The sequence below is a fragment of the Anomaloglossus baeobatrachus genome, unplaced genomic scaffold, assembly GCF_048569485.1.
Source record: "Anomaloglossus baeobatrachus isolate aAnoBae1 unplaced genomic scaffold, aAnoBae1.hap1 Scaffold_373, whole genome shotgun sequence".
Lineage (NCBI taxonomy): Eukaryota > Metazoa > Chordata > Amphibia > Anura > Aromobatidae > Anomaloglossus > Anomaloglossus baeobatrachus.
The window spans coordinates 166,365-191,455 of record NW_027443076.1 but is presented as its reverse complement, the minus strand read 5'-3'; the positions used below and the strand labels follow the sequence as shown (position 1 = coordinate 191,455).

General features: G+C 46.5%; 16 non-coding genes across 16 annotated transcripts; all 16 read left to right on the top strand.

Annotated features, from left to right (window-relative positions):
- The first annotated feature begins 381 nt into the window (after positions 1-381).
- On the top strand, positions 382-572 carry LOC142274373 (U2 spliceosomal RNA). Its single transcript, XR_012738690.1, has one exon. It is a non-coding gene; the product is annotated as a U2 spliceosomal RNA (small nuclear RNA).
- A 1,387-nt stretch (positions 573-1,959) lies between these two features.
- On the top strand, positions 1,960-2,150 carry LOC142274372 (U2 spliceosomal RNA). Its single transcript, XR_012738689.1, has one exon. It is a non-coding gene; the product is annotated as a U2 spliceosomal RNA (small nuclear RNA).
- A 1,387-nt stretch (positions 2,151-3,537) lies between these two features.
- Positions 3,538-3,728, top strand: LOC142274371 (U2 spliceosomal RNA). The gene has a single exon (XR_012738688.1). It is a non-coding gene; the product is annotated as a U2 spliceosomal RNA (small nuclear RNA).
- A 1,387-nt stretch (positions 3,729-5,115) lies between these two features.
- Positions 5,116-5,306, top strand: LOC142274370 (U2 spliceosomal RNA). Its single transcript, XR_012738687.1, has one exon. It is a non-coding gene; the product is annotated as a U2 spliceosomal RNA (small nuclear RNA).
- A 1,387-nt stretch (positions 5,307-6,693) lies between these two features.
- On the top strand, positions 6,694-6,884 carry LOC142274369 (U2 spliceosomal RNA). The gene has a single exon (XR_012738686.1). It is a non-coding gene; the product is annotated as a U2 spliceosomal RNA (small nuclear RNA).
- A 1,387-nt stretch (positions 6,885-8,271) lies between these two features.
- Positions 8,272-8,462, top strand: LOC142274368 (U2 spliceosomal RNA). The gene has a single exon (XR_012738685.1). It is a non-coding gene; the product is annotated as a U2 spliceosomal RNA (small nuclear RNA).
- A 2,184-nt stretch (positions 8,463-10,646) lies between these two features.
- On the top strand, positions 10,647-10,842 carry LOC142274469 (U2 spliceosomal RNA). The gene has a single exon (XR_012738773.1). It is a non-coding gene; the product is annotated as a U2 spliceosomal RNA (small nuclear RNA).
- A 1,387-nt stretch (positions 10,843-12,229) lies between these two features.
- On the top strand, positions 12,230-12,420 carry LOC142274366 (U2 spliceosomal RNA). Its single transcript, XR_012738684.1, has one exon. It is a non-coding gene; the product is annotated as a U2 spliceosomal RNA (small nuclear RNA).
- Positions 12,421-13,807: 1,387 nt separating this feature from the next.
- On the top strand, positions 13,808-13,998 carry LOC142274365 (U2 spliceosomal RNA). The gene has a single exon (XR_012738683.1). It is a non-coding gene; the product is annotated as a U2 spliceosomal RNA (small nuclear RNA).
- Positions 13,999-15,385: 1,387 nt separating this feature from the next.
- On the top strand, positions 15,386-15,576 carry LOC142274363 (U2 spliceosomal RNA). The gene has a single exon (XR_012738681.1). It is a non-coding gene; the product is annotated as a U2 spliceosomal RNA (small nuclear RNA).
- Positions 15,577-16,963: 1,387 nt separating this feature from the next.
- LOC142274362 (U2 spliceosomal RNA) lies at positions 16,964-17,154 on the top strand. Its single transcript, XR_012738680.1, has one exon. It is a non-coding gene; the product is annotated as a U2 spliceosomal RNA (small nuclear RNA).
- Positions 17,155-18,541: 1,387 nt separating this feature from the next.
- On the top strand, positions 18,542-18,732 carry LOC142274361 (U2 spliceosomal RNA). Its single transcript, XR_012738679.1, has one exon. It is a non-coding gene; the product is annotated as a U2 spliceosomal RNA (small nuclear RNA).
- A 1,388-nt stretch (positions 18,733-20,120) lies between these two features.
- LOC142274360 (U2 spliceosomal RNA) lies at positions 20,121-20,311 on the top strand. The gene has a single exon (XR_012738678.1). It is a non-coding gene; the product is annotated as a U2 spliceosomal RNA (small nuclear RNA).
- Positions 20,312-21,698: 1,387 nt separating this feature from the next.
- On the top strand, positions 21,699-21,889 carry LOC142274359 (U2 spliceosomal RNA). Its single transcript, XR_012738677.1, has one exon. It is a non-coding gene; the product is annotated as a U2 spliceosomal RNA (small nuclear RNA).
- A 1,387-nt stretch (positions 21,890-23,276) lies between these two features.
- Positions 23,277-23,467, top strand: LOC142274358 (U2 spliceosomal RNA). The gene has a single exon (XR_012738676.1). It is a non-coding gene; the product is annotated as a U2 spliceosomal RNA (small nuclear RNA).
- A 1,387-nt stretch (positions 23,468-24,854) lies between these two features.
- Positions 24,855-25,045, top strand: LOC142274357 (U2 spliceosomal RNA). Its single transcript, XR_012738675.1, has one exon. It is a non-coding gene; the product is annotated as a U2 spliceosomal RNA (small nuclear RNA).
- Positions 25,046-25,091: the final 46 nt, after the last annotated feature.

Sequence of the window (25,091 nt, the reverse complement as noted above, 5' to 3'; positions counted from 1 at the left end):
GCTGGGAAGGAAAGGGAAAAGATTAGGGTTTGGGGATGATGAAAGGGCTTTCTACGGGTAAGGATGGCAAAGGGTGGCAGTGACGGAAAGTCAGGCAACCTGTCCTGTCCGTCTTTTTGTATCGTGAATTGGAAAGACTGCAAGGGGGAGGGGAGTTGCTTGCGCCCTAAAGGAGGAGTTATTCAGATTCATTGCAGTGGGCGGCGGCTGCAAAACGCACCATTCTTCTTGTTTTTGCTCTGCAAAGCAGCCTTTTCAAGGGTTGGCTTGGGTGACAAAATGTCTTGTGTAGGCGTGGGTTTGTCTCCCTCTCGCTCTCTCTCCCTAAGATGTGTCCGGCATAGGCCAGGGTGCCACTCGAGGCCCAAACCAATTCTGGTTATCGCTTCTCGGCCTTTTGGCTAAGATCAAGTGTAGTATCTGTTCTTATCAGTTTAATATCTGATACGTCCCCTATCTGGGGACCATATATTAAATGGATTTTTAGAACAGGGAGATGGAAAAAGAGCTTGCTCTGTCCACTCCACGCATTGACCTGGTATTGCAGTACCTCCAGGAACGGTGCACCCCTTCTTAACCCAGTTTCCAAAAGCAGAACTCAATTCACCTGATTCATATTAGCCCGATTTAATGAATTGGAAGAAAGCATACGTCTTCATATGCACCTCAATTTGGCCCATTCACTTTTCACACTTCCTCCTTTTGTTTTTTATCTTTCACACTTTTGACTTTCTTTATTCATCCAAATAGCAAACTCATCACCACTCAACCTGACCAACTCGGCTATGTCCCCGTGCTGCAGTTCTCTGTCTTATCTAGATCATTTGCAATTGAATGGAATAGATCCCTTTTGGACAAAGTGGATTCACCTGCTGCTGCAGTGACCACAGGTGTGATAAGATCTAGAATTGGCATCTGGTGCGATCTCTCCGCTTCCACTCCAAAGAAAGTTACCTGTTTATTCCTATCATGCATTGGTTTTTGGGGTTTTCTTTGAGTAATGATGATCTCTTTAGTAGTCTGTTGGCGCCCTCTCCTGGAGGAATAGTTTGCTTGCTCTTGGACATTCTAAAAGAGAGGTCATGATAGACATTGAGCTTCTGAGCTCAATTGGGGACAGTCATGGGTGATGAATGTTTGCAACCTACTGCGAAGCCTCATACCGCAATATAAGGAACGTCAAATACTAAGAAAGGGCGGCCTATGAAAGAATTACTACTTTCAATAAGTACACTTAAACGGCTAATTGGGAATAGAAAAACTGTAAAAAGCCCTCTGAGAAAGCCCCCCTCTAACCTTTGATAGTAAGCTTTTCTGTAGTCTGCCTGTTGATGTATTTTCCGTTTGAACTGTGCACAACATGAAGAGACGGAACACTGGCGGCTTGTCACAATGCCCCCCGATGACATCACAATAGCGCTGCTGCCTAGAAAACAAGCTGCGCAGAAGAAGTTGTTCTTTGGGTGGGAGGGTGGGCTAGTGGAAGGAGGGGGCAATCTCTTTTTTTCCCGGGTGGTAGGGGGATGACAGGAGAAGGGAAGCGGGTGGTGAGAAAGGTACAGAGGGCAGGGTTTGGGGGCTGGGAAGGAAAGGGAAAAGATTAGGGTTTGGGGATGATGAAAGGGCTTTCTACGGGTAAGGATGGCAAAGGGTGGCAGTGACGGAAAGTCAGGCAACCTGTCCTGTCCGTCTTTTTGTATCGTGAATTGGAAAGACTGCAAGGGGGAGGGGAGTTGCTTGCGCCCTAAAGGAGGAGTTATTCAGATTCATTGCAGTGGGCGGCGGCTGCAAAACGCACCATTCTTCTTGTTTTTGCTCTGCAAAGCAGCCTTTTCAAGGGTTGGCTTGGGTGACAAAATGTCTTGTGTAGGCGTGGGTTTGTCTCCCTCTCGCTCTCTCTCCCTAAGATGTGTCCGGCATAGGCCAGGGTGCCACTCGAGGCCCAAACCAATTCTGGTTATCGCTTCTCGGCCTTTTGGCTAAGATCAAGTGTAGTATCTGTTCTTATCAGTTTAATATCTGATACGTCCCCTATCTGGGGACCATATATTAAATGGATTTTTAGAACAGGGAGATGGAAAAAGAGCTTGCTCTGTCCACTCCACGCATTGACCTGGTATTGCAGTACCTCCAGGAACGGTGCACCCCTTCTTAACCCAGTTTCCAAAAGCAGAACTCAATTCACCTGATTCATATTAGCCCGATTTAATGAATTGGAAGAAAGCATACGTCTTCATATGCACCTCAATTTGGCCCATTCACTTTTCACACTTCCTCCTTTTGTTTTTTATCTTTCACACTTTTGACTTTCTTTATTCATCCAAATAGCAAACTCATCACCACTCAACCTGACCAACTCGGCTATGTCCCCGTGCTGCAGTTCTCTGTCTTATCTAGATCATTTGCAATTGAATGGAATAGATCCCTTTTGGACAAAGTGGATTCACCTGCTGCTGCAGTGACCACAGGTGTGATAAGATCTAGAATTGGCATCTGGTGCGATCTCTCCGCTTCCACTCCAAAGAAAGTTACCTGTTTATTCCTATCATGCATTGGTTTTTGGGGTTTTCTTTGAGTAATGATGATCTCTTTAGTAGTCTGTTGGCGCCCTCTCCTGGAGGAATAGTTTGCTTGCTCTTGGACATTCTAAAAGAGAGGTCATGATAGACATTGAGCTTCTGAGCTCAATTGGGGACAGTCATGGGTGATGAATGTTTGCAACCTACTGCGAAGCCTCATACCGCAATATAAGGAACGTCAAATACTAAGAAAGGGCGGCCTATGAAAGAATTACTACTTTCAATAAGTACACTTAAACGGCTAATTGGGAATAGAAAAACTGTAAAAAGCCCTCTGAGAAAGCCCCCCTCTAACCTTTGATAGTAAGCTTTTCTGTAGTCTGCCTGTTGATGTATTTTCCGTTTGAACTGTGCACAACATGAAGAGACGGAACACTGGCGGCTTGTCACAATGCCCCCCGATGACATCACAATAGCGCTGCTGCCTAGAAAACAAGCTGCGCAGAAGAAGTTGTTCTTTGGGTGGGAGGGTGGGCTAGTGGAAGGAGGGGGCAATCTCTTTTTTTCCCGGGTGGTAGGGGGATGACAGGAGAAGGGAAGCGGGTGGTGAGAAAGGTACAGAGGGCAGGGTTTGGGGGCTGGGAAGGAAAGGGAAAAGATTAGGGTTTGGGGATGATGAAAGGGCTTTCTACGGGTAAGGATGGCAAAGGGTGGCAGTGACGGAAAGTCAGGCAACCTGTCCTGTCCGTCTTTTTGTATCGTGAATTGGAAAGACTGCAAGGGGGAGGGGAGTTGCTTGCGCCCTAAAGGAGGAGTTATTCAGATTCATTGCAGTGGGCGGCGGCTGCAAAACGCACCATTCTTCTTGTTTTTGCTCTGCAAAGCAGCCTTTTCAAGGGTTGGCTTGGGTGACAAAATGTCTTGTGTAGGCGTGGGTTTGTCTCCCTCTCGCTCTCTCTCCCTAAGATGTGTCCGGCATAGGCCAGGGTGCCACTCGAGGCCCAAACCAATTCTGGTTATCGCTTCTCGGCCTTTTGGCTAAGATCAAGTGTAGTATCTGTTCTTATCAGTTTAATATCTGATACGTCCCCTATCTGGGGACCATATATTAAATGGATTTTTAGAACAGGGAGATGGAAAAAGAGCTTGCTCTGTCCACTCCACGCATTGACCTGGTATTGCAGTACCTCCAGGAACGGTGCACCCCTTCTTAACCCAGTTTCCAAAAGCAGAACTCAATTCACCTGATTCATATTAGCCCGATTTAATGAATTGGAAGAAAGCATACGTCTTCATATGCACCTCAATTTGGCCCATTCACTTTTCACACTTCCTCCTTTTGTTTTTTATCTTTCACACTTTTGACTTTCTTTATTCATCCAAATAGCAAACTCATCACCACTCAACCTGACCAACTCGGCTATGTCCCCGTGCTGCAGTTCTCTGTCTTATCTAGATCATTTGCAATTGAATGGAATAGATCCCTTTTGGACAAAGTGGATTCACCTGCTGCTGCAGTGACCACAGGTGTGATAAGATCTAGAATTGGCATCTGGTGCGATCTCTCCGCTTCCACTCCAAAGAAAGTTACCTGTTTATTCCTATCATGCATTGGTTTTTGGGGTTTTCTTTGAGTAATGATGATCTCTTTAGTAGTCTGTTGGCGCCCTCTCCTGGAGGAATAGTTTGCTTGCTCTTGGACATTCTAAAAGAGAGGTCATGATAGACATTGAGCTTCTGAGCTCAATTGGGGACAGTCATGGGTGATGAATGTTTGCAACCTACTGCGAAGCCTCATACCGCAATATAAGGAACGTCAAATACTAAGAAAGGGCGGCCTATGAAAGAATTACTACTTTCAATAAGTACACTTAAACGGCTAATTGGGAATAGAAAAACTGTAAAAAGCCCTCTGAGAAAGCCCCCCTCTAACCTTTGATAGTAAGCTTTTCTGTAGTCTGCCTGTTGATGTATTTTCCGTTTGAACTGTGCACAACATGAAGAGACGGAACACTGGCGGCTTGTCACAATGCCCCCCGATGACATCACAATAGCGCTGCTGCCTAGAAAACAAGCTGCGCAGAAGAAGTTGTTCTTTGGGTGGGAGGGTGGGCTAGTGGAAGGAGGGGGCAATCTCTTTTTTTCCCGGGTGGTAGGGGGATGACAGGAGAAGGGAAGCGGGTGGTGAGAAAGGTACAGAGGGCAGGGTTTGGGGGCTGGGAAGGAAAGGGAAAAGATTAGGGTTTGGGGATGATGAAAGGGCTTTCTACGGGTAAGGATGGCAAAGGGTGGCAGTGACGGAAAGTCAGGCAACCTGTCCTGTCCGTCTTTTTGTATCGTGAATTGGAAAGACTGCAAGGGGGAGGGGAGTTGCTTGCGCCCTAAAGGAGGAGTTATTCAGATTCATTGCAGTGGGCGGCGGCTGCAAAACGCACCATTCTTCTTGTTTTTGCTCTGCAAAGCAGCCTTTTCAAGGGTTGGCTTGGGTGACAAAATGTCTTGTGTAGGCGTGGGTTTGTCTCCCTCTCGCTCTCTCTCCCTAAGATGTGTCCGGCATAGGCCAGGGTGCCACTCGAGGCCCAAACCAATTCTGGTTATCGCTTCTCGGCCTTTTGGCTAAGATCAAGTGTAGTATCTGTTCTTATCAGTTTAATATCTGATACGTCCCCTATCTGGGGACCATATATTAAATGGATTTTTAGAACAGGGAGATGGAAAAAGAGCTTGCTCTGTCCACTCCACGCATTGACCTGGTATTGCAGTACCTCCAGGAACGGTGCACCCCTTCTTAACCCAGTTTCCAAAAGCAGAACTCAATTCACCTGATTCATATTAGCCCGATTTAATGAATTGGAAGAAAGCATACGTCTTCATATGCACCTCAATTTGGCCCATTCACTTTTCACACTTCCTCCTTTTGTTTTTTATCTTTCACACTTTTGACTTTCTTTATTCATCCAAATAGCAAACTCATCACCACTCAACCTGACCAACTCGGCTATGTCCCCGTGCTGCAGTTCTCTGTCTTATCTAGATCATTTGCAATTGAATGGAATAGATCCCTTTTGGACAAAGTGGATTCACCTGCTGCTGCAGTGACCACAGGTGTGATAAGATCTAGAATTGGCATCTGGTGCGATCTCTCCGCTTCCACTCCAAAGAAAGTTACCTGTTTATTCCTATCATGCATTGGTTTTTGGGGTTTTCTTTGAGTAATGATGATCTCTTTAGTAGTCTGTTGGCGCCCTCTCCTGGAGGAATAGTTTGCTTGCTCTTGGACATTCTAAAAGAGAGGTCATGATAGACATTGAGCTTCTGAGCTCAATTGGGGACAGTCATGGGTGATGAATGTTTGCAACCTACTGCGAAGCCTCATACCGCAATATAAGGAACGTCAAATACTAAGAAAGGGCGGCCTATGAAAGAATTACTACTTTCAATAAGTACACTTAAACGGCTAATTGGGAATAGAAAAACTGTAAAAAGCCCTCTGAGAAAGCCCCCCTCTAACCTTTGATAGTAAGCTTTTCTGTAGTCTGCCTGTTGATGTATTTTCCGTTTGAACTGTGCACAACATGAAGAGACGGAACACTGGCGGCTTGTCACAATGCCCCCCGATGACATCACAATAGCGCTGCTGCCTAGAAAACAAGCTGCGCAGAAGAAGTTGTTCTTTGGGTGGGAGGGTGGGCTAGTGGAAGGAGGGGGCAATCTCTTTTTTTCCCGGGTGGTAGGGGGATGACAGGAGAAGGGAAGCGGGTGGTGAGAAAGGTACAGAGGGCAGGGTTTGGGGGCTGGGAAGGAAAGGGAAAAGATTAGGGTTTGGGGATGATGAAAGGGCTTTCTACGGGTAAGGATGGCAAAGGGTGGCAGTGACGGAAAGTCAGGCAACCTGTCCTGTCCGTCTTTTTGTATCGTGAATTGGAAAGACTGCAAGGGGGAGGGGAGTTGCTTGCGCCCTAAAGGAGGAGTTATTCAGATTCATTGCAGTGGGCGGCGGCTGCAAAACGCACCATTCTTCTTGTTTTTGCTCTGCAAAGCAGCCTTTTCAAGGGTTGGCTTGGGTGACAAAATGTCTTGTGTAGGCGTGGGTTTGTCTCCCTCTCGCTCTCTCTCCCTAAGATGTGTCCGGCATAGGCCAGGGTGCCACTCGAGGCCCAAACCAATTCTGGTTATCGCTTCTCGGCCTTTTGGCTAAGATCAAGTGTAGTATCTGTTCTTATCAGTTTAATATCTGATACGTCCCCTATCTGGGGACCATATATTAAATGGATTTTTAGAACAGGGAGATGGAAAAAGAGCTTGCTCTGTCCACTCCACGCATTGACCTGGTATTGCAGTACCTCCAGGAACGGTGCACCCCTTCTTAACCCAGTTTCCAAAAGCAGAACTCAATTCACCTGATTCATATTAGCCCGATTTAATGAATTGGAAGAAAGCATACGTCTTCATATGCACCTCAATTTGGCCCATTCACTTTTCACACTTCCTCCTTTTGTTTTTTATCTTTCACACTTTTGACTTTCTTTATTCATCCAAATAGCAAACTCATCACCACTCAACCTGACCAACTCGGCTATGTCCCCGTGCTGCAGTTCTCTGTCTTATCTAGATCATTTGCAATTGAATGGAATAGATCCCTTTTGGACAAAGTGGATTCACCTGCTGCTGCAGTGACCACAGGTGTGATAAGATCTAGAATTGGCATCTGGTGCGATCTCTCCGCTTCCACTCCAAAGAAAGTTACCTGTTTATTCCTATCATGCATTGGTTTTTGGGGTTTTCTTTGAGTAATGATGATCTCTTTAGTAGTCTGTTGGCGCCCTCTCCTGGAGGAATAGTTTGCTTGCTCTTGGACATTCTAAAAGAGAGGTCATGATAGACATTGAGCTTCTGAGCTCAATTGGGGACAGTCATGGGTGATGAATGTTTGCAACCTACTGCGAAGCCTCATACCGCAATATAAGGAACGTCAAATACTAAGAAAGGGCGGCCTATGAAAGAATTACTACTTTCAATAAGTACACTTAAACGGCTAATTGGGAATAGAAAAACTGTAAAAAGCCCTCTGAGAAAGCCCCCCTCTAACCTTTGATAGTAAGCTTTTCTGTAGTCTGCCTGTTGATGTATTTTCCGTTTGAACTGTGCACAACATGAAGAGACGGAACACTGGCGGCTTGTCACAATGCCCCCCGATGACATCACAATAGCGCTGCTGCCTAGAAAACAAGCTGCGCAGAAGAAGTTGTTCTTTGGGTGGGAGGGTGGGCTAGTGGAAGGAGGGGGCAATCTCTTTTTTTCCCGGGTGGTAGGGGGATGACAGGAGAAGGGAAGCGGGTGGTGAGAAAGGTACAGAGGGCAGGGTTTGGGGGCTGGGAAGGAAAGGGAAAAGATTAGGGTTTGGGGATGATGAAAGGGCTTTCTACGGGTAAGGATGGCAAAGGGTGGCAGTGACGGAAAGTCAGGCAACCTGTCCTGTCCGTCTTTTTGTATCGTGAATTGGAAAGACTGCAAGGGGGAGGGGAGTTGCTTGCGCCCTAAAGGAGGAGTTATTCAGATTCATTGCAGTGGGCGGCGGCTGCAAAACGCACCATTCTTCTTGTTTTTGCTCTGCAAAGCAGCCTTTTCAAGGGTTGGCTTGGGTGACAAAATGTCTTGTGTAGGCGTGGGTTTGTCTCCCTCTCGCTCTCTCTCCCTAAGATGTGTCCGGCATAGGCCAGGGTGCCACTCGAGGCCCAAACCAATTCTGGTTATCGCTTCTCGGCCTTTTGGCTAAGATCAAGTGTAGTATCTGTTCTTATCAGTTTAATATCTGATACGTCCCCTATCTGGGGACCATATATTAAATGGATTTTTAGAACAGGGAGATGGAAAAAGAGCTTGCTCTGTCCACTCCACGCATTGACCTGGTATTGCAGTACCTCCAGGAACGGTGCACCCCTTCTTAACCCAGTTTCCAAAAGCAGAACTCAATTCACCTGATTCATATTAGCCCGATTTAATGAATTGGAAGAAAGCATACGTCTTCATATGCACCTCAATTTGGCCCATTCACTTTTCACACTTCCTCCTTTTGTTTTTTATCTTTCACACTTTTGACTTTCTTTATTCATCCAAATAGCAAACTCATCACCACTCAACCTGACCAACTCGGCTATGTCCCCGTGCTGCAGTTCTCTGTCTTATCTAGATCATTTGCAATTGAATGGAATAGATCCCTTTTGGACAAAGTGGATTCACCTGCTGCTGCAGTGACCACAGGTGTGATAAGATCTAGAATTGGCATCTGGTGCGATCTCTCCGCTTCCACTCCAAAGAAAGTTACCTGTTTATTCCTATCATGCATTGGTTTTTGGGGTTTTCTTTGAGTAATGATGATCTCTTTAGTAGTCTGTTGGCGCCCTCTCCTGGAGGAATAGTTTGCTTGCTCTTGGACATTCTAAAAGAGAGGTCATGATAGACATTGAGCTTCTGAGCTCAATTGGGGACAGTCATGGGTGATGAATGTTTGCAACCTACTGCGAAGCCTCATACCGCAATATAAGGAACGTCAAATACTAAGAAAGGGCGGCCTATGAAAGAATTACTACTTTCAATAAGTACACTTAAACGGCTAATTGGGAATAGAAAAACTGTAAAAAGCCCTCTGAGAAAGCCCCCCTCTAACCTTTGATAGTAAGCTTTTCTGTAGTCTGCCTGTTGATGTATTTTCCGTTTGAACTGTGCACAACATGAAGAGACGGAACACTGGCGGCTTGTCACAATGCCCCCCGATGACATCACAATAGCGCTGCTGCCTAGAAAACAAGCTGCGCAGAAGAAGTTGTTCTTTGGGTGGGAGGGTGGGCTAGTGGAAGGAGGGGGCAATCTCTTTTTTTCCCGGGTGGTAGGGGGATGACAGGAGAAGGGAAGCGGGTGGTGAGAAAGGTACAGAGGGCAGGGTTTGGGGGCTGGGAAGGAAAGGGAAAAGATTAGGGTTTGGGGATGATGAAAGGGCTTTCTACGGGTAAGGATGGCAAAGGGTGGCAGTGACGGAAAGTCAGGCAACCTGTCCTGTCCGTCTTTTTGTATCGTGAATTGGAAAGACTGCAAGGGGGAGGGGAGTTGCTTGCGCCCTAAAGGAGGAGTTATTCAGATTCATTGCAGTGGGCGGCGGCTGCAAAACGCACCATTCTTCTTGTTTTTGCTCTGCAAAGCAGCCTTTTCAAGGGTTGGCTTGGGTGACAAAATGTCTTGTGTAGGCGTGGGTTTGTCTCCCTCTCGCTCTCTCTCCCTAAGATGTGTCCGGCATAGGCCAGGGTGCCACTCGAGGCCCAAACCAATTCTGGTTATCGCTTCTCGGCCTTTTGGCTAAGATCAAGTGTAGTGTTGTTCGAAGAGATGGTTTAAGCTCCAGGCCACCTTATACAATGATACAATGCACACTGGAAGGTTGCGCTTGCTAGTACTCTGGGTGGATAGTATATTCATCTAGAGGAAAACATGGCCCTACCAGGATCGAGGCTATTAGACTGAGTAAGGGTGGGGGGCTATGGTACAACGTGCCCCAGGACTGACGACCCTGGAGTGAGTCTGAGCTTGCTGGCTTGGGACCCCGGCAAGCCTTGGGCTCTGTAGCACACCGTACCTTGCCTTTTCATACTTTTTGAGCATATTACCCTATCCCGGCCTTCTGGCTAGGAAGGGAAATTTTTATAATCCCGGTCGGAGGTCTGGTCAGCTTTGGGCTGAGAAACTAACACCCGGTTGGAGGTCTGGGTCAGCTTCGGCTGAGAAACCAACACCCGGTTGGAGGTCTGGGTCAGCTTCGGCTGAGAAACCAACACCCGGTTGGAGGTCCGGTTAGCCTTGGGCTGAGAAACCAACACCGGTTGACGGTCCGGGCAGTTTCGGCTGCCAAACCAACAACTAGTAGCTCTCTACTCCACTTGGGTAAGATGCCTGGGTGGACGCTGGGAGCAACGACAAGGCTCAACCAGGCTTCGGCTTGGGGGAGCACCGAAGATCCCTGACCCTTGCTGTGGCCTTCTGGCTCGGAGGGACGGGGTTGATTTTTGGGGACCCTCTCCTCACGGTGGGGTCCACACGAATCCTAGCCTTTGCACTGTTTTTGGTGTGACTTCGGTCATGCATTTTTTGTGGTGCTTTGGAAAGCTTCATTAAATCAAAATCTGTTCTTATCAGTTTAATATCTGATACGTCCCCTATCTGGGGACCATATATTAAATGGATTTTTAGAACAGGGAGATGGAAAAAGAGCTTGCTCTGTCCACTCCACGCATTGACCTGGTATTGCAGTACCTCCAGGAACGGTGCACCCCTTCTTAACCCAGTTTCCAAAAGCAGAACTCAATTCACCTGATTCATATTAGCCCGATTTAATGAATTGGAAGAAAGCATACGTCTTCATATGCACCTCAATTTGGCCCATTCACTTTTCACACTTCCTCCTTTTGTTTTTTATCTTTCACACTTTTGACTTTCTTTATTCATCCAAATAGCAAACTCATCACCACTCAACCTGACCAACTCGGCTATGTCCCCGTGCTGCAGTTCTCTGTCTTATCTAGATCATTTGCAATTGAATGGAATAGATCCCTTTTGGACAAAGTGGATTCACCTGCTGCTGCAGTGACCACAGGTGTGATAAGATCTAGAATTGGCATCTGGTGCGATCTCTCCGCTTCCACTCCAAAGAAAGTTACCTGTTTATTCCTATCATGCATTGGTTTTTGGGGTTTTCTTTGAGTAATGATGATCTCTTTAGTAGTCTGTTGGCGCCCTCTCCTGGAGGAATAGTTTGCTTGCTCTTGGACATTCTAAAAGAGAGGTCATGATAGACATTGAGCTTCTGAGCTCAATTGGGGACAGTCATGGGTGATGAATGTTTGCAACCTACTGCGAAGCCTCATACCGCAATATAAGGAACGTCAAATACTAAGAAAGGGCGGCCTATGAAAGAATTACTACTTTCAATAAGTACACTTAAACGGCTAATTGGGAATAGAAAAACTGTAAAAAGCCCTCTGAGAAAGCCCCCCTCTAACCTTTGATAGTAAGCTTTTCTGTAGTCTGCCTGTTGATGTATTTTCCGTTTGAACTGTGCACAACATGAAGAGACGGAACACTGGCGGCTTGTCACAATGCCCCCCGATGACATCACAATAGCGCTGCTGCCTAGAAAACAAGCTGCGCAGAAGAAGTTGTTCTTTGGGTGGGAGGGTGGGCTAGTGGAAGGAGGGGGCAATCTCTTTTTTTCCCGGGTGGTAGGGGGATGACAGGAGAAGGGAAGCGGGTGGTGAGAAAGGTACAGAGGGCAGGGTTTGGGGGCTGGGAAGGAAAGGGAAAAGATTAGGGTTTGGGGATGATGAAAGGGCTTTCTACGGGTAAGGATGGCAAAGGGTGGCAGTGACGGAAAGTCAGGCAACCTGTCCTGTCCGTCTTTTTGTATCGTGAATTGGAAAGACTGCAAGGGGGAGGGGAGTTGCTTGCGCCCTAAAGGAGGAGTTATTCAGATTCATTGCAGTGGGCGGCGGCTGCAAAACGCACCATTCTTCTTGTTTTTGCTCTGCAAAGCAGCCTTTTCAAGGGTTGGCTTGGGTGACAAAATGTCTTGTGTAGGCGTGGGTTTGTCTCCCTCTCGCTCTCTCTCCCTAAGATGTGTCCGGCATAGGCCAGGGTGCCACTCGAGGCCCAAACCAATTCTGGTTATCGCTTCTCGGCCTTTTGGCTAAGATCAAGTGTAGTATCTGTTCTTATCAGTTTAATATCTGATACGTCCCCTATCTGGGGACCATATATTAAATGGATTTTTAGAACAGGGAGATGGAAAAAGAGCTTGCTCTGTCCACTCCACGCATTGACCTGGTATTGCAGTACCTCCAGGAACGGTGCACCCCTTCTTAACCCAGTTTCCAAAAGCAGAACTCAATTCACCTGATTCATATTAGCCCGATTTAATGAATTGGAAGAAAGCATACGTCTTCATATGCACCTCAATTTGGCCCATTCACTTTTCACACTTCCTCCTTTTGTTTTTTATCTTTCACACTTTTGACTTTCTTTATTCATCCAAATAGCAAACTCATCACCACTCAACCTGACCAACTCGGCTATGTCCCCGTGCTGCAGTTCTCTGTCTTATCTAGATCATTTGCAATTGAATGGAATAGATCCCTTTTGGACAAAGTGGATTCACCTGCTGCTGCAGTGACCACAGGTGTGATAAGATCTAGAATTGGCATCTGGTGCGATCTCTCCGCTTCCACTCCAAAGAAAGTTACCTGTTTATTCCTATCATGCATTGGTTTTTGGGGTTTTCTTTGAGTAATGATGATCTCTTTAGTAGTCTGTTGGCGCCCTCTCCTGGAGGAATAGTTTGCTTGCTCTTGGACATTCTAAAAGAGAGGTCATGATAGACATTGAGCTTCTGAGCTCAATTGGGGACAGTCATGGGTGATGAATGTTTGCAACCTACTGCGAAGCCTCATACCGCAATATAAGGAACGTCAAATACTAAGAAAGGGCGGCCTATGAAAGAATTACTACTTTCAATAAGTACACTTAAACGGCTAATTGGGAATAGAAAAACTGTAAAAAGCCCTCTGAGAAAGCCCCCCTCTAACCTTTGATAGTAAGCTTTTCTGTAGTCTGCCTGTTGATGTATTTTCCGTTTGAACTGTGCACAACATGAAGAGACGGAACACTGGCGGCTTGTCACAATGCCCCCCGATGACATCACAATAGCGCTGCTGCCTAGAAAACAAGCTGCGCAGAAGAAGTTGTTCTTTGGGTGGGAGGGTGGGCTAGTGGAAGGAGGGGGCAATCTCTTTTTTTCCCGGGTGGTAGGGGGATGACAGGAGAAGGGAAGCGGGTGGTGAGAAAGGTACAGAGGGCAGGGTTTGGGGGCTGGGAAGGAAAGGGAAAAGATTAGGGTTTGGGGATGATGAAAGGGCTTTCTACGGGTAAGGATGGCAAAGGGTGGCAGTGACGGAAAGTCAGGCAACCTGTCCTGTCCGTCTTTTTGTATCGTGAATTGGAAAGACTGCAAGGGGGAGGGGAGTTGCTTGCGCCCTAAAGGAGGAGTTATTCAGATTCATTGCAGTGGGCGGCGGCTGCAAAACGCACCATTCTTTTTGTTTTTGCTCTGCAAAGCAGCCTTTTCAAGGGTTGGCTTGGGTGACAAAATGTCTTGTGTAGGCGTGGGTTTGTCTCCCTCTCGCTCTCTCTCCCTAAGATGTGTCCGGCATAGGCCAGGGTGCCACTCGAGGCCCAAACCAATTCTGGTTATCGCTTCTCGGCCTTTTGGCTAAGATCAAGTGTAGTATCTGTTCTTATCAGTTTAATATCTGATACGTCCCCTATCTGGGGACCATATATTAAATGGATTTTTAGAACAGGGAGATGGAAAAAGAGCTTGCTCTGTCCACTCCACGCATTGACCTGGTATTGCAGTACCTCCAGGAACGGTGCACCCCTTCTTAACCCAGTTTCCAAAAGCAGAACTCAATTCACCTGATTCATATTAGCCCGATTTAATGAATTGGAAGAAAGCATACGTCTTCATATGCACCTCAATTTGGCCCATTCACTTTTCACACTTCCTCCTTTTGTTTTTTATCTTTCACACTTTTGACTTTCTTTATTCATCCAAATAGCAAACTCATCACCACTCAACCTGACCAACTCGGCTATGTCCCCGTGCTGCAGTTCTCTGTCTTATCTAGATCATTTGCAATTGAATGGAATAGATCCCTTTTGGACAAAGTGGATTCACCTGCTGCTGCAGTGACCACAGGTGTGATAAGATCTAGAATTGGCATCTGGTGCGATCTCTCCGCTTCCACTCCAAAGAAAGTTACCTGTTTATTCCTATCATGCATTGGTTTTTGGGGTTTTCTTTGAGTAATGATGATCTCTTTAGTAGTCTGTTGGCGCCCTCTCCTGGAGGAATAGTTTGCTTGCTCTTGGACATTCTAAAAGAGAGGTCATGATAGACATTGAGCTTCTGAGCTCAATTGGGGACAGTCATGGGTGATGAATGTTTGCAACCTACTGCGAAGCCTCATACCGCAATATAAGGAACGTCAAATACTAAGAAAGGGCGGCCTATGAAAGAATTACTACTTTCAATAAGTACACTTAAACGGCTAATTGGGAATAGAAAAACTGTAAAAAGCCCTCTGAGAAAGCCCCCCTCTAACCTTTGATAGTAAGCTTTTCTGTAGTCTGCCTGTTGATGTATTTTCCGTTTGAACTGTGCACAACATGAAGAGACGGAACACTGGCGGCTTGTCACAATGCCCCCCGATGACATCACAATAGCGCTGCTGCCTAGAAAACAAGCTGCGCAGAAGAAGTTGTTCTTTGGGTGGGAGGGTGGGCTAGTGGAAGGAGGGGGCAATCTCTTTTTTTCCCGGGTGGTAGGGGGATGACAGGAGAAGGGAAGCGGGTGGTGAGAAAGGTACAGAGGGCAGGGTTTGGGGGCTGGGAAGGAAAGGGAAAAGATTAGGGTTTGGGGATGATGAAAGGGCTTTCTACGGGTAAGGATGGCAAAGGGTGGCAGTGACGGAAAGTCAGGCAACCTGTCCTGTCCGTCTTTTTGTATCGTGAATTGGAAAGACTGCAAGGGGGAGGGGAGTTGCTTGCGCCCTAAAGGAGGAGTTATTCAGATTCATTGCAGTGGGCGGCGGCTGCAAAACGCACCATTCTTCTTGTTTTTGCTCTGCAAAGCAGCCTTTTCAAGGGTTGGCTTGGGTGACAAAATGTCTTGTGTAGGCGTGGGTTTGTCTCCCTCTCGCTCTCTCTCCCTAAGATGTGTCCGGCATAGGCCAGGGTGCCACTCGAGGCCCAAACCAATTCTGGTTATCGCTTCTCGGCCTTTTGGCTAAGATCAAGTGTAGTATCTGTTCTTATCAGTTTAATATCTGATACGTCCCCTATCTGGGGACCATATATTAAATGGATTTTTAGAACAGGGAGATGGAAAAAGAGCTTGCTCTGTCCACTCCACGCATTGACCTGGTATTGCAGTACCTCCAGGAACGGTGCACCCCTTCTTAACCCAGTTTCCAAAAGCAGAACTCAATTCACCTGATTCATATTAGCCCGATTTAATGAATTGGAAGAAAGCATACGTCTTCATATGCACCTCAATTTGGCCCATTCACTTTTCACACTTCCTCCTTTTGTTTTTTATCTTTCACACTTTTGACTTTCTTTATTCATCCAAATAGCAAACTCATCACCACTCAACCTGACCAACTCGGCTATGTCCCCGTGCTGCAGTTCTCTGTCTTATCTAGATCATTTGCAATTGAATGGAATAGATCCCTTTTGGACAAAGTGGATTCACCTGCTGCTGCAGTGACCACAGGTGTGATAAGATCTAGAATTGGCATCTGGTGCGATCTCTCCGCTTCCACTCCAAAGAAAGTTACCTGTTTATTCCTATCATGCATTGGTTTTTGGGGTTTTCTTTGAGTAATGATGATCTCTTTAGTAGTCTGTTGGCGCCCTCTCCTGGAGGAATAGTTTGCTTGCTCTTGGACATTCTAAAAGAGAGGTCATGATAGACATTGAGCTTCTGAGCTCAATTGGGGACAGTCATGGGTGATGAATGTTTGCAACCTACTGCAAAGCCTCATACCGCAATATAAGGAACGTCAAATACTAAGAAAGGGCGGCCTATGAAAGAATTACTACTTTCAATAAGTACACTTAAACGGCTAATTGGGAATAGAAAAACTGTAAAAAGCCCTCTGAGAAAGCCCCCCTCTAACCTTTGATAGTAAGCTTTTCTGTAGTCTGCCTGTTGATGTATTTTCCGTTTGAACTGTGCACAACATGAAGAGACGGAACACTGGCGGCTTGTCACAATGCCCCCCGATGACATCACAATAGCGCTGCTGCCTAGAAAACAAGCTGCGCAGAAGAAGTTGTTCTTTGGGTGGGAGGGTGGGCTAGTGGAAGGAGGGGGCAATCTCTTTTTTTCCCGGGTGGTAGGGGGATGACAGGAGAAGGGAAGCGGGTGGTGAGAAAGGTACAGAGGGCAGGGTTTGGGGGCTGGGAAGGAAAGGGAAAAGATTAGGGTTTGGGGATGATGAAAGGGCTTTCTACGGGTAAGGATGGCAAAGGGTGGCAGTGACGGAAAGTCAGGCAACCTGTCCTGTCCGTCTTTTTGTATCGTGAATTGGAAAGACTGCAAGGGGGAGGGGAGTTGCTTGCGCCCTAAAGGAGGAGTTATTCAGATTCATTGCAGTGGGCGGCGGCTGCAAAACGCACCATTCTTCTTGTTTTTGCTCTGCAAAGCAGCCTTTTCAAGGGTTGGCTTGGGTGACAAAATGTCTTGTGTAGGCGTGGGTTTGTCTCCCTCTCGCTCTCTCTCCCTAAGATGTGTCCGGCATAGGCCAGGGTGCCACTCGAGGCCCAAACCAATTCTGGTTATCGCTTCTCGGCCTTTTGGCTAAGATCAAGTGTAGTATCTGTTCTTATCAGTTTAATATCTGATACGTCCCCTATCTGGGGACCATATATTAAATGGATTTTTAGAACAGGGAGATGGAAAAAGAGCTTGCTCTGTCCACTCCACGCATTGACCTGGTATTGCAGTACCTCCAGGAACGGTGCACCCCTTCTTAACACAGTTTCCAAAAGCAGAACTCAATTCACCTGATTCATATTAGCCCGATTTAATGAATTGGAAGAAAGCATACGTCTTCATATGCACCTCAATTTGGCCCATTCACTTTTCACACTTCCTCCTTTTGTTTTTTATCTTTCACACTTTTGACTTTCTTTATTCATCCAAATAGCAAACTCATCACCACTCAACCTGACCAACTCGGCTATGTCCCCGTGCTGCAGTTCTCTGTCTTATCTAGATCATTTGCAATTGAATGGAATAGATCCCTTTTGGACAAAGTGGATTCACCTGCTGCTGCAGTGACCACAGGTGTGATAAGATCTAGAATTGGCATCTGGTGCGATCTCTCCGCTTCCACTCCAAAGAAAGTTACCTGTTTATTCCTATCATGCATTGGTTTTTGGGGTTTTCTTTGAGTAATGATGATCTCTTTAGTAGTCTGTTGGCGCCCTCTCCTGGAGGAATAGTTTGCTTGCTCTTGGACATTCTAAAAGAGAGGTCATGATAGACATTGAGCTTCTGAGCTCAATTGGGGACAGTCATGGGTGATGAATGTTTGCAACCTACTGCGAAGCCTCATACCGCAATATAAGGAACGTCAAATACTAAGAAAGGGCGGCCTATGAAAGAATTACTACTTTCAATAAGTACACTTAAACGGCTAATTGGGAATAGAAAAACTGTAAAAAGCCCTCTGAGAAAGCCCCCCTCTAACCTTTGATAGTAAGCTTTTCTGTAGTCTGCCTGTTGATGTATTTTCCGTTTGAACTGTGCACAACATGAAGAGACGGAACACTGGCGGCTTGTCACAATGCCCCCCGATGACATCACAATAGCGCTGCTGCCTAGAAAACAAGCTGCGCAGAAGAAGTTGTTCTTTGGGTGGGAGGGTGGGCTAGTGGAAGGAGGGGGCAATCTCTTTTTTTCCCGGGTGGTAGGGGGATGACAGGAGAAGGGAAGCGGGTGGTGAGAAAGGTACAGAGGGCAGGGTTTGGGGGCTGGGAAGGAAAGGGAAAAGATTAGGGTTTGGGGATGATGAAAGGGCTTTCTACGGGTAAGGATGGCAAAGGGTGGCAGTGACGGAAAGTCAGGCAACCTGTCCTGTCCGTCTTTTTGTATCGTGAATTGGAAAGACTGCAAGGGGGAGGGGAGTTGCTTGCGCCCTAAAGGAGGAGTTATTCAGATTCATTGCAGTGGGCGGCGGCTGCAAAACGCACCATTCTTCTTGTTTTTGCTCTGCAAAGCAGCCTTTTCAAGGGTTGGCTTGGGTGACAAAATGTCTTGTGTAGGCGTGGGTTTGTCTCCCTCTCGCTCTCTCTCCCTAAGATGTGTCCGGCATAGGCCAGGGTGCCACTCGAGGCCCAAACCAATTCTGGTTATCGCTTCTCGGCCTTTTGGCTAAGATCAAGTGTAGTATCTGTTCTTATCAGTTTAATATCTGATACGTCCCCTATCTGGGGACCATATATTAAATGGATTTTTAGAACAGGGAGATGGAAAAAGAGCTTGCTCTGTCCACTCCACGCATTGACCTGGTATTGCAGTACCTCCAGGAACGGTGCACCCCTTCTTAACCCAGTTTCCAAAAGCAGAACTCAATTCACCTGATTCATATTAGCCCGATTTAATGAATTGGAAGAAAGCATACGTCTTCATATGCACCTCAATTTGGCCCATTCACTTTTCACACTTCCTCCTTTTGTTTTTTATCTTTCACACTTTTGACTTTCTTTATTCATCCAAATAGCAAACTCATCACCACTCAACCTGACCAACTCGGCTATGTCCCCGTGCTGCAGTTCTCTGTCTTATCTAGATCATTTGCAATTGAATGGAATAGATCCCTTTTGGACAAAGTGGATTCACCTGCTGCTGCAGTGACCACAGGTGTGATAAGATCTAGAATTGGCATCTGGTGCGATCTCTCCGCTTCCACTCCAAAGAAAGTTACCTGTTTATTCCTATCATGCATTGGTTTTTGGGGTTTTCTTTGAGTAATGATGATCTCTTTAGTAGTCTGTTGGCGCCCTCTCCTGGAGGAATAGTTTGCTTGCTCTTGGACATTCTAAAAGAGAGGTCATGATAGACATTGAGCTTCTGAGCTCAATTGGGGACAGTCATGGGTGATGAATGTTTGCAACCTACTGCGAAGCCTCATACCGCAATATAAGGAACGTCAAATACTAAGAAAGGGCGGCCTATGAAAGAATTACTACTTTCAATAAGTACACTTAAACGGCTAATTGGGAATAGAAAAACTGTAAAAAGCCCTCTGAGAAAGCCCCCCTCTAACCTTTGATAGTAAGCTTTTCTGTAGTCTGCCTGTTGATGTATTTTCCGTTTGAACTGTGCACAACATGAAGAGACGGAACACTGGCGGCTTGTCACAATGCCCCCCGATGACATCACAATAGCGCTGCTGCCTAGAAAACAAGCTGCGCAGAAGAAGTTGTTCTTTGGGTGGGAGGGTGGGCTAGTGGAAGGAGGGGGCAATCTCTTTTTTTCCCGGGTGGTAGGGGGATGACAGGAGAAGGGAAGCGGGTGGTGAGAAAGGTACAGAGGGCAGGGTTTGGGGGCTGGGAAGGAAAGGGAAAAGATTAGGGTTTGGGGATGATGAAAGGGCTTTCTACGGGTAAGGATGGCAAAGGGTGGCAGTGACGGAAAGTCAGGCAACCTGTCCTGTCCGTCTTTTTGTATCGTGAAACTGGAAAGACTGCAAGGGGGAGGGGAGTTGCTTGCGCCCTAAAGGAGGAGTTATTCAGATTCATTGCAGTGGGCGGCGGCTGCAAAACGCACCATTCTTCTTGTTTTTGCTCTGCAAAGCAGCCTTTTCAAGGGTTGGCTTGGGTGACAAAATGTCTTGTGTAGGCGTGGGTTTGTCTCCCTCTCGCTCTCTCTCCCTAAGATGTGTCCGGCATAGGCCAGGGTGCCACTCGAGGCCCAAACCAATTCTGGTTATCGCTTCTCGGCCTTTTGGCTAAGATCAAGTGTAGTATCTGTTCTTATCAGTTTAATATCTGATACGTCCCCTATCTGGGGACCATATATTAAATGGATTTTTAGAACAGGGAGATGGAAAAAGAGCTTGCTCTGTCCACTCCACGCATTGACCTGGTATTGCAGTACCTCCAGGAACGGTGCACCCCTTCTTAACCCAGTTTCCAAAAGCAGAACTCAATTCACCTGATTCATATTAGCCCGATTTAATGAATTGGAAGAAAGCATACGTCTTCATATGCACCTCAATTTGGCCCATTCACTTTTCACACTTCCTCCTTTTGTTTTTTATCTTTCACACTTTTGACTTTCTTTATTCATCCAAATAGCAAACTCATCACCACTCAACCTGACCAACTCGGCTATGTCCCCGTGCTGCAGTTCTCTGTCTTATCTAGATCATTTGCAATTGAATGGAATAGATCCCTTTTGGACAAAGTGGATTCACCTGCTGCTGCAGTGACCACAGGTGTGATAAGATCTAGAATTGGCATCTGGTGCGATCTCTCCGCTTCCACTCCAAAGAAAGTTACCTGTTTATTCCTATCATGCATTGGTTTTTGGGGTTTTCTTTGAGTAATGATGATCTCTTTAGTAGTCTGTTGGCGCCCTCTCCTGGAGGAATAGTTTGCTTGCTCTTGGACATTCTAAAAGAGAGGTCATGATAGACATTGAGCTTCTGAGCTCAATTGGGGACAGTCATGGGTGATGAATGTTTGCAACCTACTGCGAAGCCTCATACCGCAATATAAGGAACGTCAAATACTAAGAAAGGGCGGCCTATGAAAGAATTACTACTTTCAATAAGTACACTTAAACGGCTAATTGGGAATAGAAAAACTGTAAAAAGCCCTCTGAGAAAGCCCCCCTCTAACCTTTGATAGTAAGCTTTTCTGTAGTCTGCCTGTTGATGTATTTTCCGTTTGAACTGTGCACAACATGAAGAGACGGAACACTGGCGGCTTGTCACAATGCCCCCCGATGACATCACAATAGCGCTGCTGCCTAGAAAACAAGCTGCGCAGAAGAAGTTGTTCTTTGGGTGGGAGGGTGGGCTAGTGGAAGGAGGGGGCAATCTCTTTTTTTCCCGGGTGGTAGGGGGATGACAGGAGAAGGGAAGCGGGTGGTGAGAAAGGTACAGAGGGCAGGGTTTGGGGGCTGGGAAGGAAAGGGAAAAGATTAGGGTTTGGGGATGATGAAAGGGCTTTCTACGGGTAAGGATGGCAAAGGGTGGCAGTGACGGAAAGTCAGGCAACCTGTCCTGTCCGTCTTTTTGTATCGTGAATTGGAAAGACTGCAAGGGGGAGGGGAGTTGCTTGCGCCCTAAAGGAGGAGTTATTCAGATTCATTGCAGTGGGCGGCGGCTGCAAAACGCACCATTCTTCTTGTTTTTGCTCTGCAAAGCAGCCTTTTCAAGGGTTGGCTTGGGTGACAAAATGTCTTGTGTAGGCGTGGGTTTGTCTCCCTCTCGCTCTCTCTCCCTAAGATGTGTCCGGCATAGGCCAGGGTGCCACTCGAGGCCCAAACCAATTCTGGTTATCGCTTCTCGGCCTTTTGGCTAAGATCAAGTGTAGTATCTGTTCTTATCAGTTTAATATCTGATACGTCCCCTATCTGGGGACCATATATTAAATGGATTTTTAGAACAGGGAGATGGAAAAAGAGCTTGCTCTGTCCACTCCACGCATTGACCTGGTATTGCAGTACCTCCAGGAACGGTGCACCCCTTCTTAACCCAGTTTCCAAAAGCAGAACTCAATTCACCTGATTCATATTAGCCCGATTTAATGAATTGGAAGAAAGCATACGTCTTCATATGCACCTCAATTTGGCCCATTCACTTTTCACACTTCCTCCTTTTGTTTTTTATCTTTCACACTTTTGACTTTCTTTATTCATCCAAATAGCAAACTCATCACCACTCAACCTGACCAACTCGGCTATGTCCCCGTGCTGCAGTTCTCTGTCTTATCTAGATCATTTGCAATTGAATGGAATAGATCCCTTTTGGACAAAGTGGATTCACCTGCTGCTGCAGTGACCACAGGTGTGATAAGATCTAGAATTGGCATCTGGTGCGATCTCTCCGCTTCCACTCCAAAGAAAGTTACCTGTTTATTCCTATCATGCATTGGTTTTTGGGGTTTTCTTTGAGTAATGATGATCTCTTTAGTAGTCTGTTGGCGCCCTCTCCTGGAGGAATAGTTTGCTTGCTCTTGGACATTCTAAAAGAGAGGTCATGATAGACATTGAGCTTCTGAGCTCAATTGGGGACAGTCATGGGTGATGAATGTTTGCAACCTACTGCGAAGCCTCATACCGCAATATAAGGAACGTCAAATACTAAGAAAGGGCGGCCTATGAAAGAATTACTACTTTCAATAAGTACACTTAAACGGCTAATTGGGAATAGAAAAACTGTAAAAAGCCCTCTGAGAAAGCCCCCCTCTAACCTTTGATAGTAAGCTTTTCTGTAGTCTGCCTGTTGATGTATTTTCCGTTTGAACTGTGCACAACATGAAGAGACGGAACACTGGCGGCTTGTCACAATGCCCCCCGATGACATCACAATAGCGCTGCTGCCTAGAAAACAAGCTGCGCAGAAGAAGTTGTTCTTTGGGTGGGAGGGTGGGCTAGTGGAAGGAGGGGGCAATCTCTTTTTTTCCCGGGTGGTAGGGGGATGACAGGAGAAGGGAAGCGGGTGGTGAGAAAGGTACAGAGGGCAGGGTTTGGGGGCTGGGAAGGAAAGGGAAAAGATTAGGGTTTGGGGATGATGAAAGGGCTTTCTACGGGTAAGGATGGCAAAGGGTGGCAGTGACGGAAAGTCAGGCAACCTGTCCTGTCCGTCTTTTTGTATCGTGAATTGGAAAGACTGCAAGGGGGAGGGGAGTTGCTTGCGCCCTAAAGGAGGAGTTATTCAGATTCATTGCAGTGGGCGGCGGCTGCAAAACGCACCATTCTTCTTGTTTTTGCTCTGCAAAGCAGCCTTTTCAAGGGTTGGCTTGGGTGACAAAATGTCTTGTGTAGGCGTGGGTTTGTCTCCCTCTCGCTCTCTCTCCCTAAGATGTGTCCGGCATAGGCCAGGGTGCCACTCGAGGCCCAAACCAATTCTGGTTATCGCTTCTCGGCCTTTTGGCTAAGATCAAGTGTAGTATCTGTTCTTATCAGTTTAATATCTGATACGTCCCCTATCTGGGGACCATATATTAAATGGATTTTTAGAACAGGGAGATGGAAAAAGAGCTTGCTCTGTCCACTCCACGCATTGACCTGGTATTGCAGTACCTCCAGGAACGGTGCACCCCTTCTTAACCCAGTTTCCAAAAGCAGAACTCAATTCACCTGATTCATATTAGCCCGATTTAATGAATTGGAAGAAAGCATACGTCTTCATATGCACCTCAATTTGGCCCATTCACTTTTCACACTTCCTCCTTTTGTTTTTTATCTTTCACACTTTTGACTTTCTTTATTCATCCAAATAGCAAACTCATCACCACTCAACCTGACCAACTCGGCTATGTCCCCGTGCTGCAGTTCTCTGTCTTATCTAGATCATTTGCAATTGAATGGAATAGATCCCTTTTGGACAAAGTGGATTCACCTGCTGCTGCAGTGACCACAGGTGTGATAAGATCTAGAATTGGCATCTGGTGCGATCTCTCCGCTTCCACTCCAAAGAAAGTTACCTGTTTATTCCTATCATGCATTGGTTTTTGGGGTTTTCTTTGAGTAATGATGATCTCTTTAGTAGTCTGTTGGCGCACTCTCCTGGAGGAATAGTTTGCTTGCTCTTGGACATTCTAAAAGAGAGGTCATGATAGACATTGAGCTTCTGAGCTCAATTGGGGACAGTCATGGGTGATGAATGTTTGCAACCTACTGCGAAGCCTCATACCGCAATATAAGGAACGTCAAATACTAAGAAAGGGCGGCCTATGAAAGAATTACTACTTTCAATAAGTACACTTAAACGGCTAATTGGGAATAGAAAAACTGTAAAAAGCCCTCTGAGAAAGCCCCCCTCTAACCTTTGATAGTAAGCTTTTCTGTAGTCTGCCTGTTGATGTATTTTCCGTTTGAACTGTGCACAACATGAAGAGACGGAACACTGGCGGCTTGTCACAATGCCCCCCGATGACATCACAATAGCGCTGCTGCCTAGAAAACAAGCTGCGCAGAAGAAGTTGTTCTTTGGGTGGGAGGGTGGGCTAGTGGAAGGAGGGGGCAATCTCTTTTTTTCCCGGGTGGTAGGGGGATGACAGGAGAAGGGAAGCGGGTGGTGAGAAAGGTACAGAGGGCAGGGTTTGGGGGCTGGGAAGGAAAGGGAAAAGATTAGGGTTTGGGGATGATGAAAGGGCTTTCTACGGGTAAGGATGGCAAAGGGTGGCAGTGACGGAAAGTCAGGCAACCTGTCCTGTCCGTCTTTTTGTATCGTGAATTGGAAAGACTGCAAGGGGGAGGGGAGTTGCTTGCGCCCTAAAGGAGGAGTTATTCAGATTCATTGCAGTGGGCGGCGGCTGCAAAACGCACCATTCTTCTTGTTTTTGCTCTGCAAAGCAGCCTTTTCAAGGGTTGGCTTGGGTGACAAAATGTCTTGTGTAGGCGTGGGTTTGTCTCCCTCTCGCTCTCTCTCCCTAAGATGTGTCCGGCATAGGCCAGGGTGCCACTCGAGGCCCAAACCAATTCTGGTTATCGCTTCTCGGCCTTTTGGCTAAGATCAAGTGTAGTATCTGTTCTTATCAGTTTAATATCTGATACGTCCCCTATCTGGGGACCATATATTAAATGGATTTTTAGAACAGGGAGATGGAAAAAGAGCTTGCTCTGTCCACTCCACGCATTGACCTGGTATTGCAGTACCTCCAGGAACGGTGCACCCCTTCTTAACCCAGTTTCCAAAAGCAGAACTCAATTCACCTGATTCATAT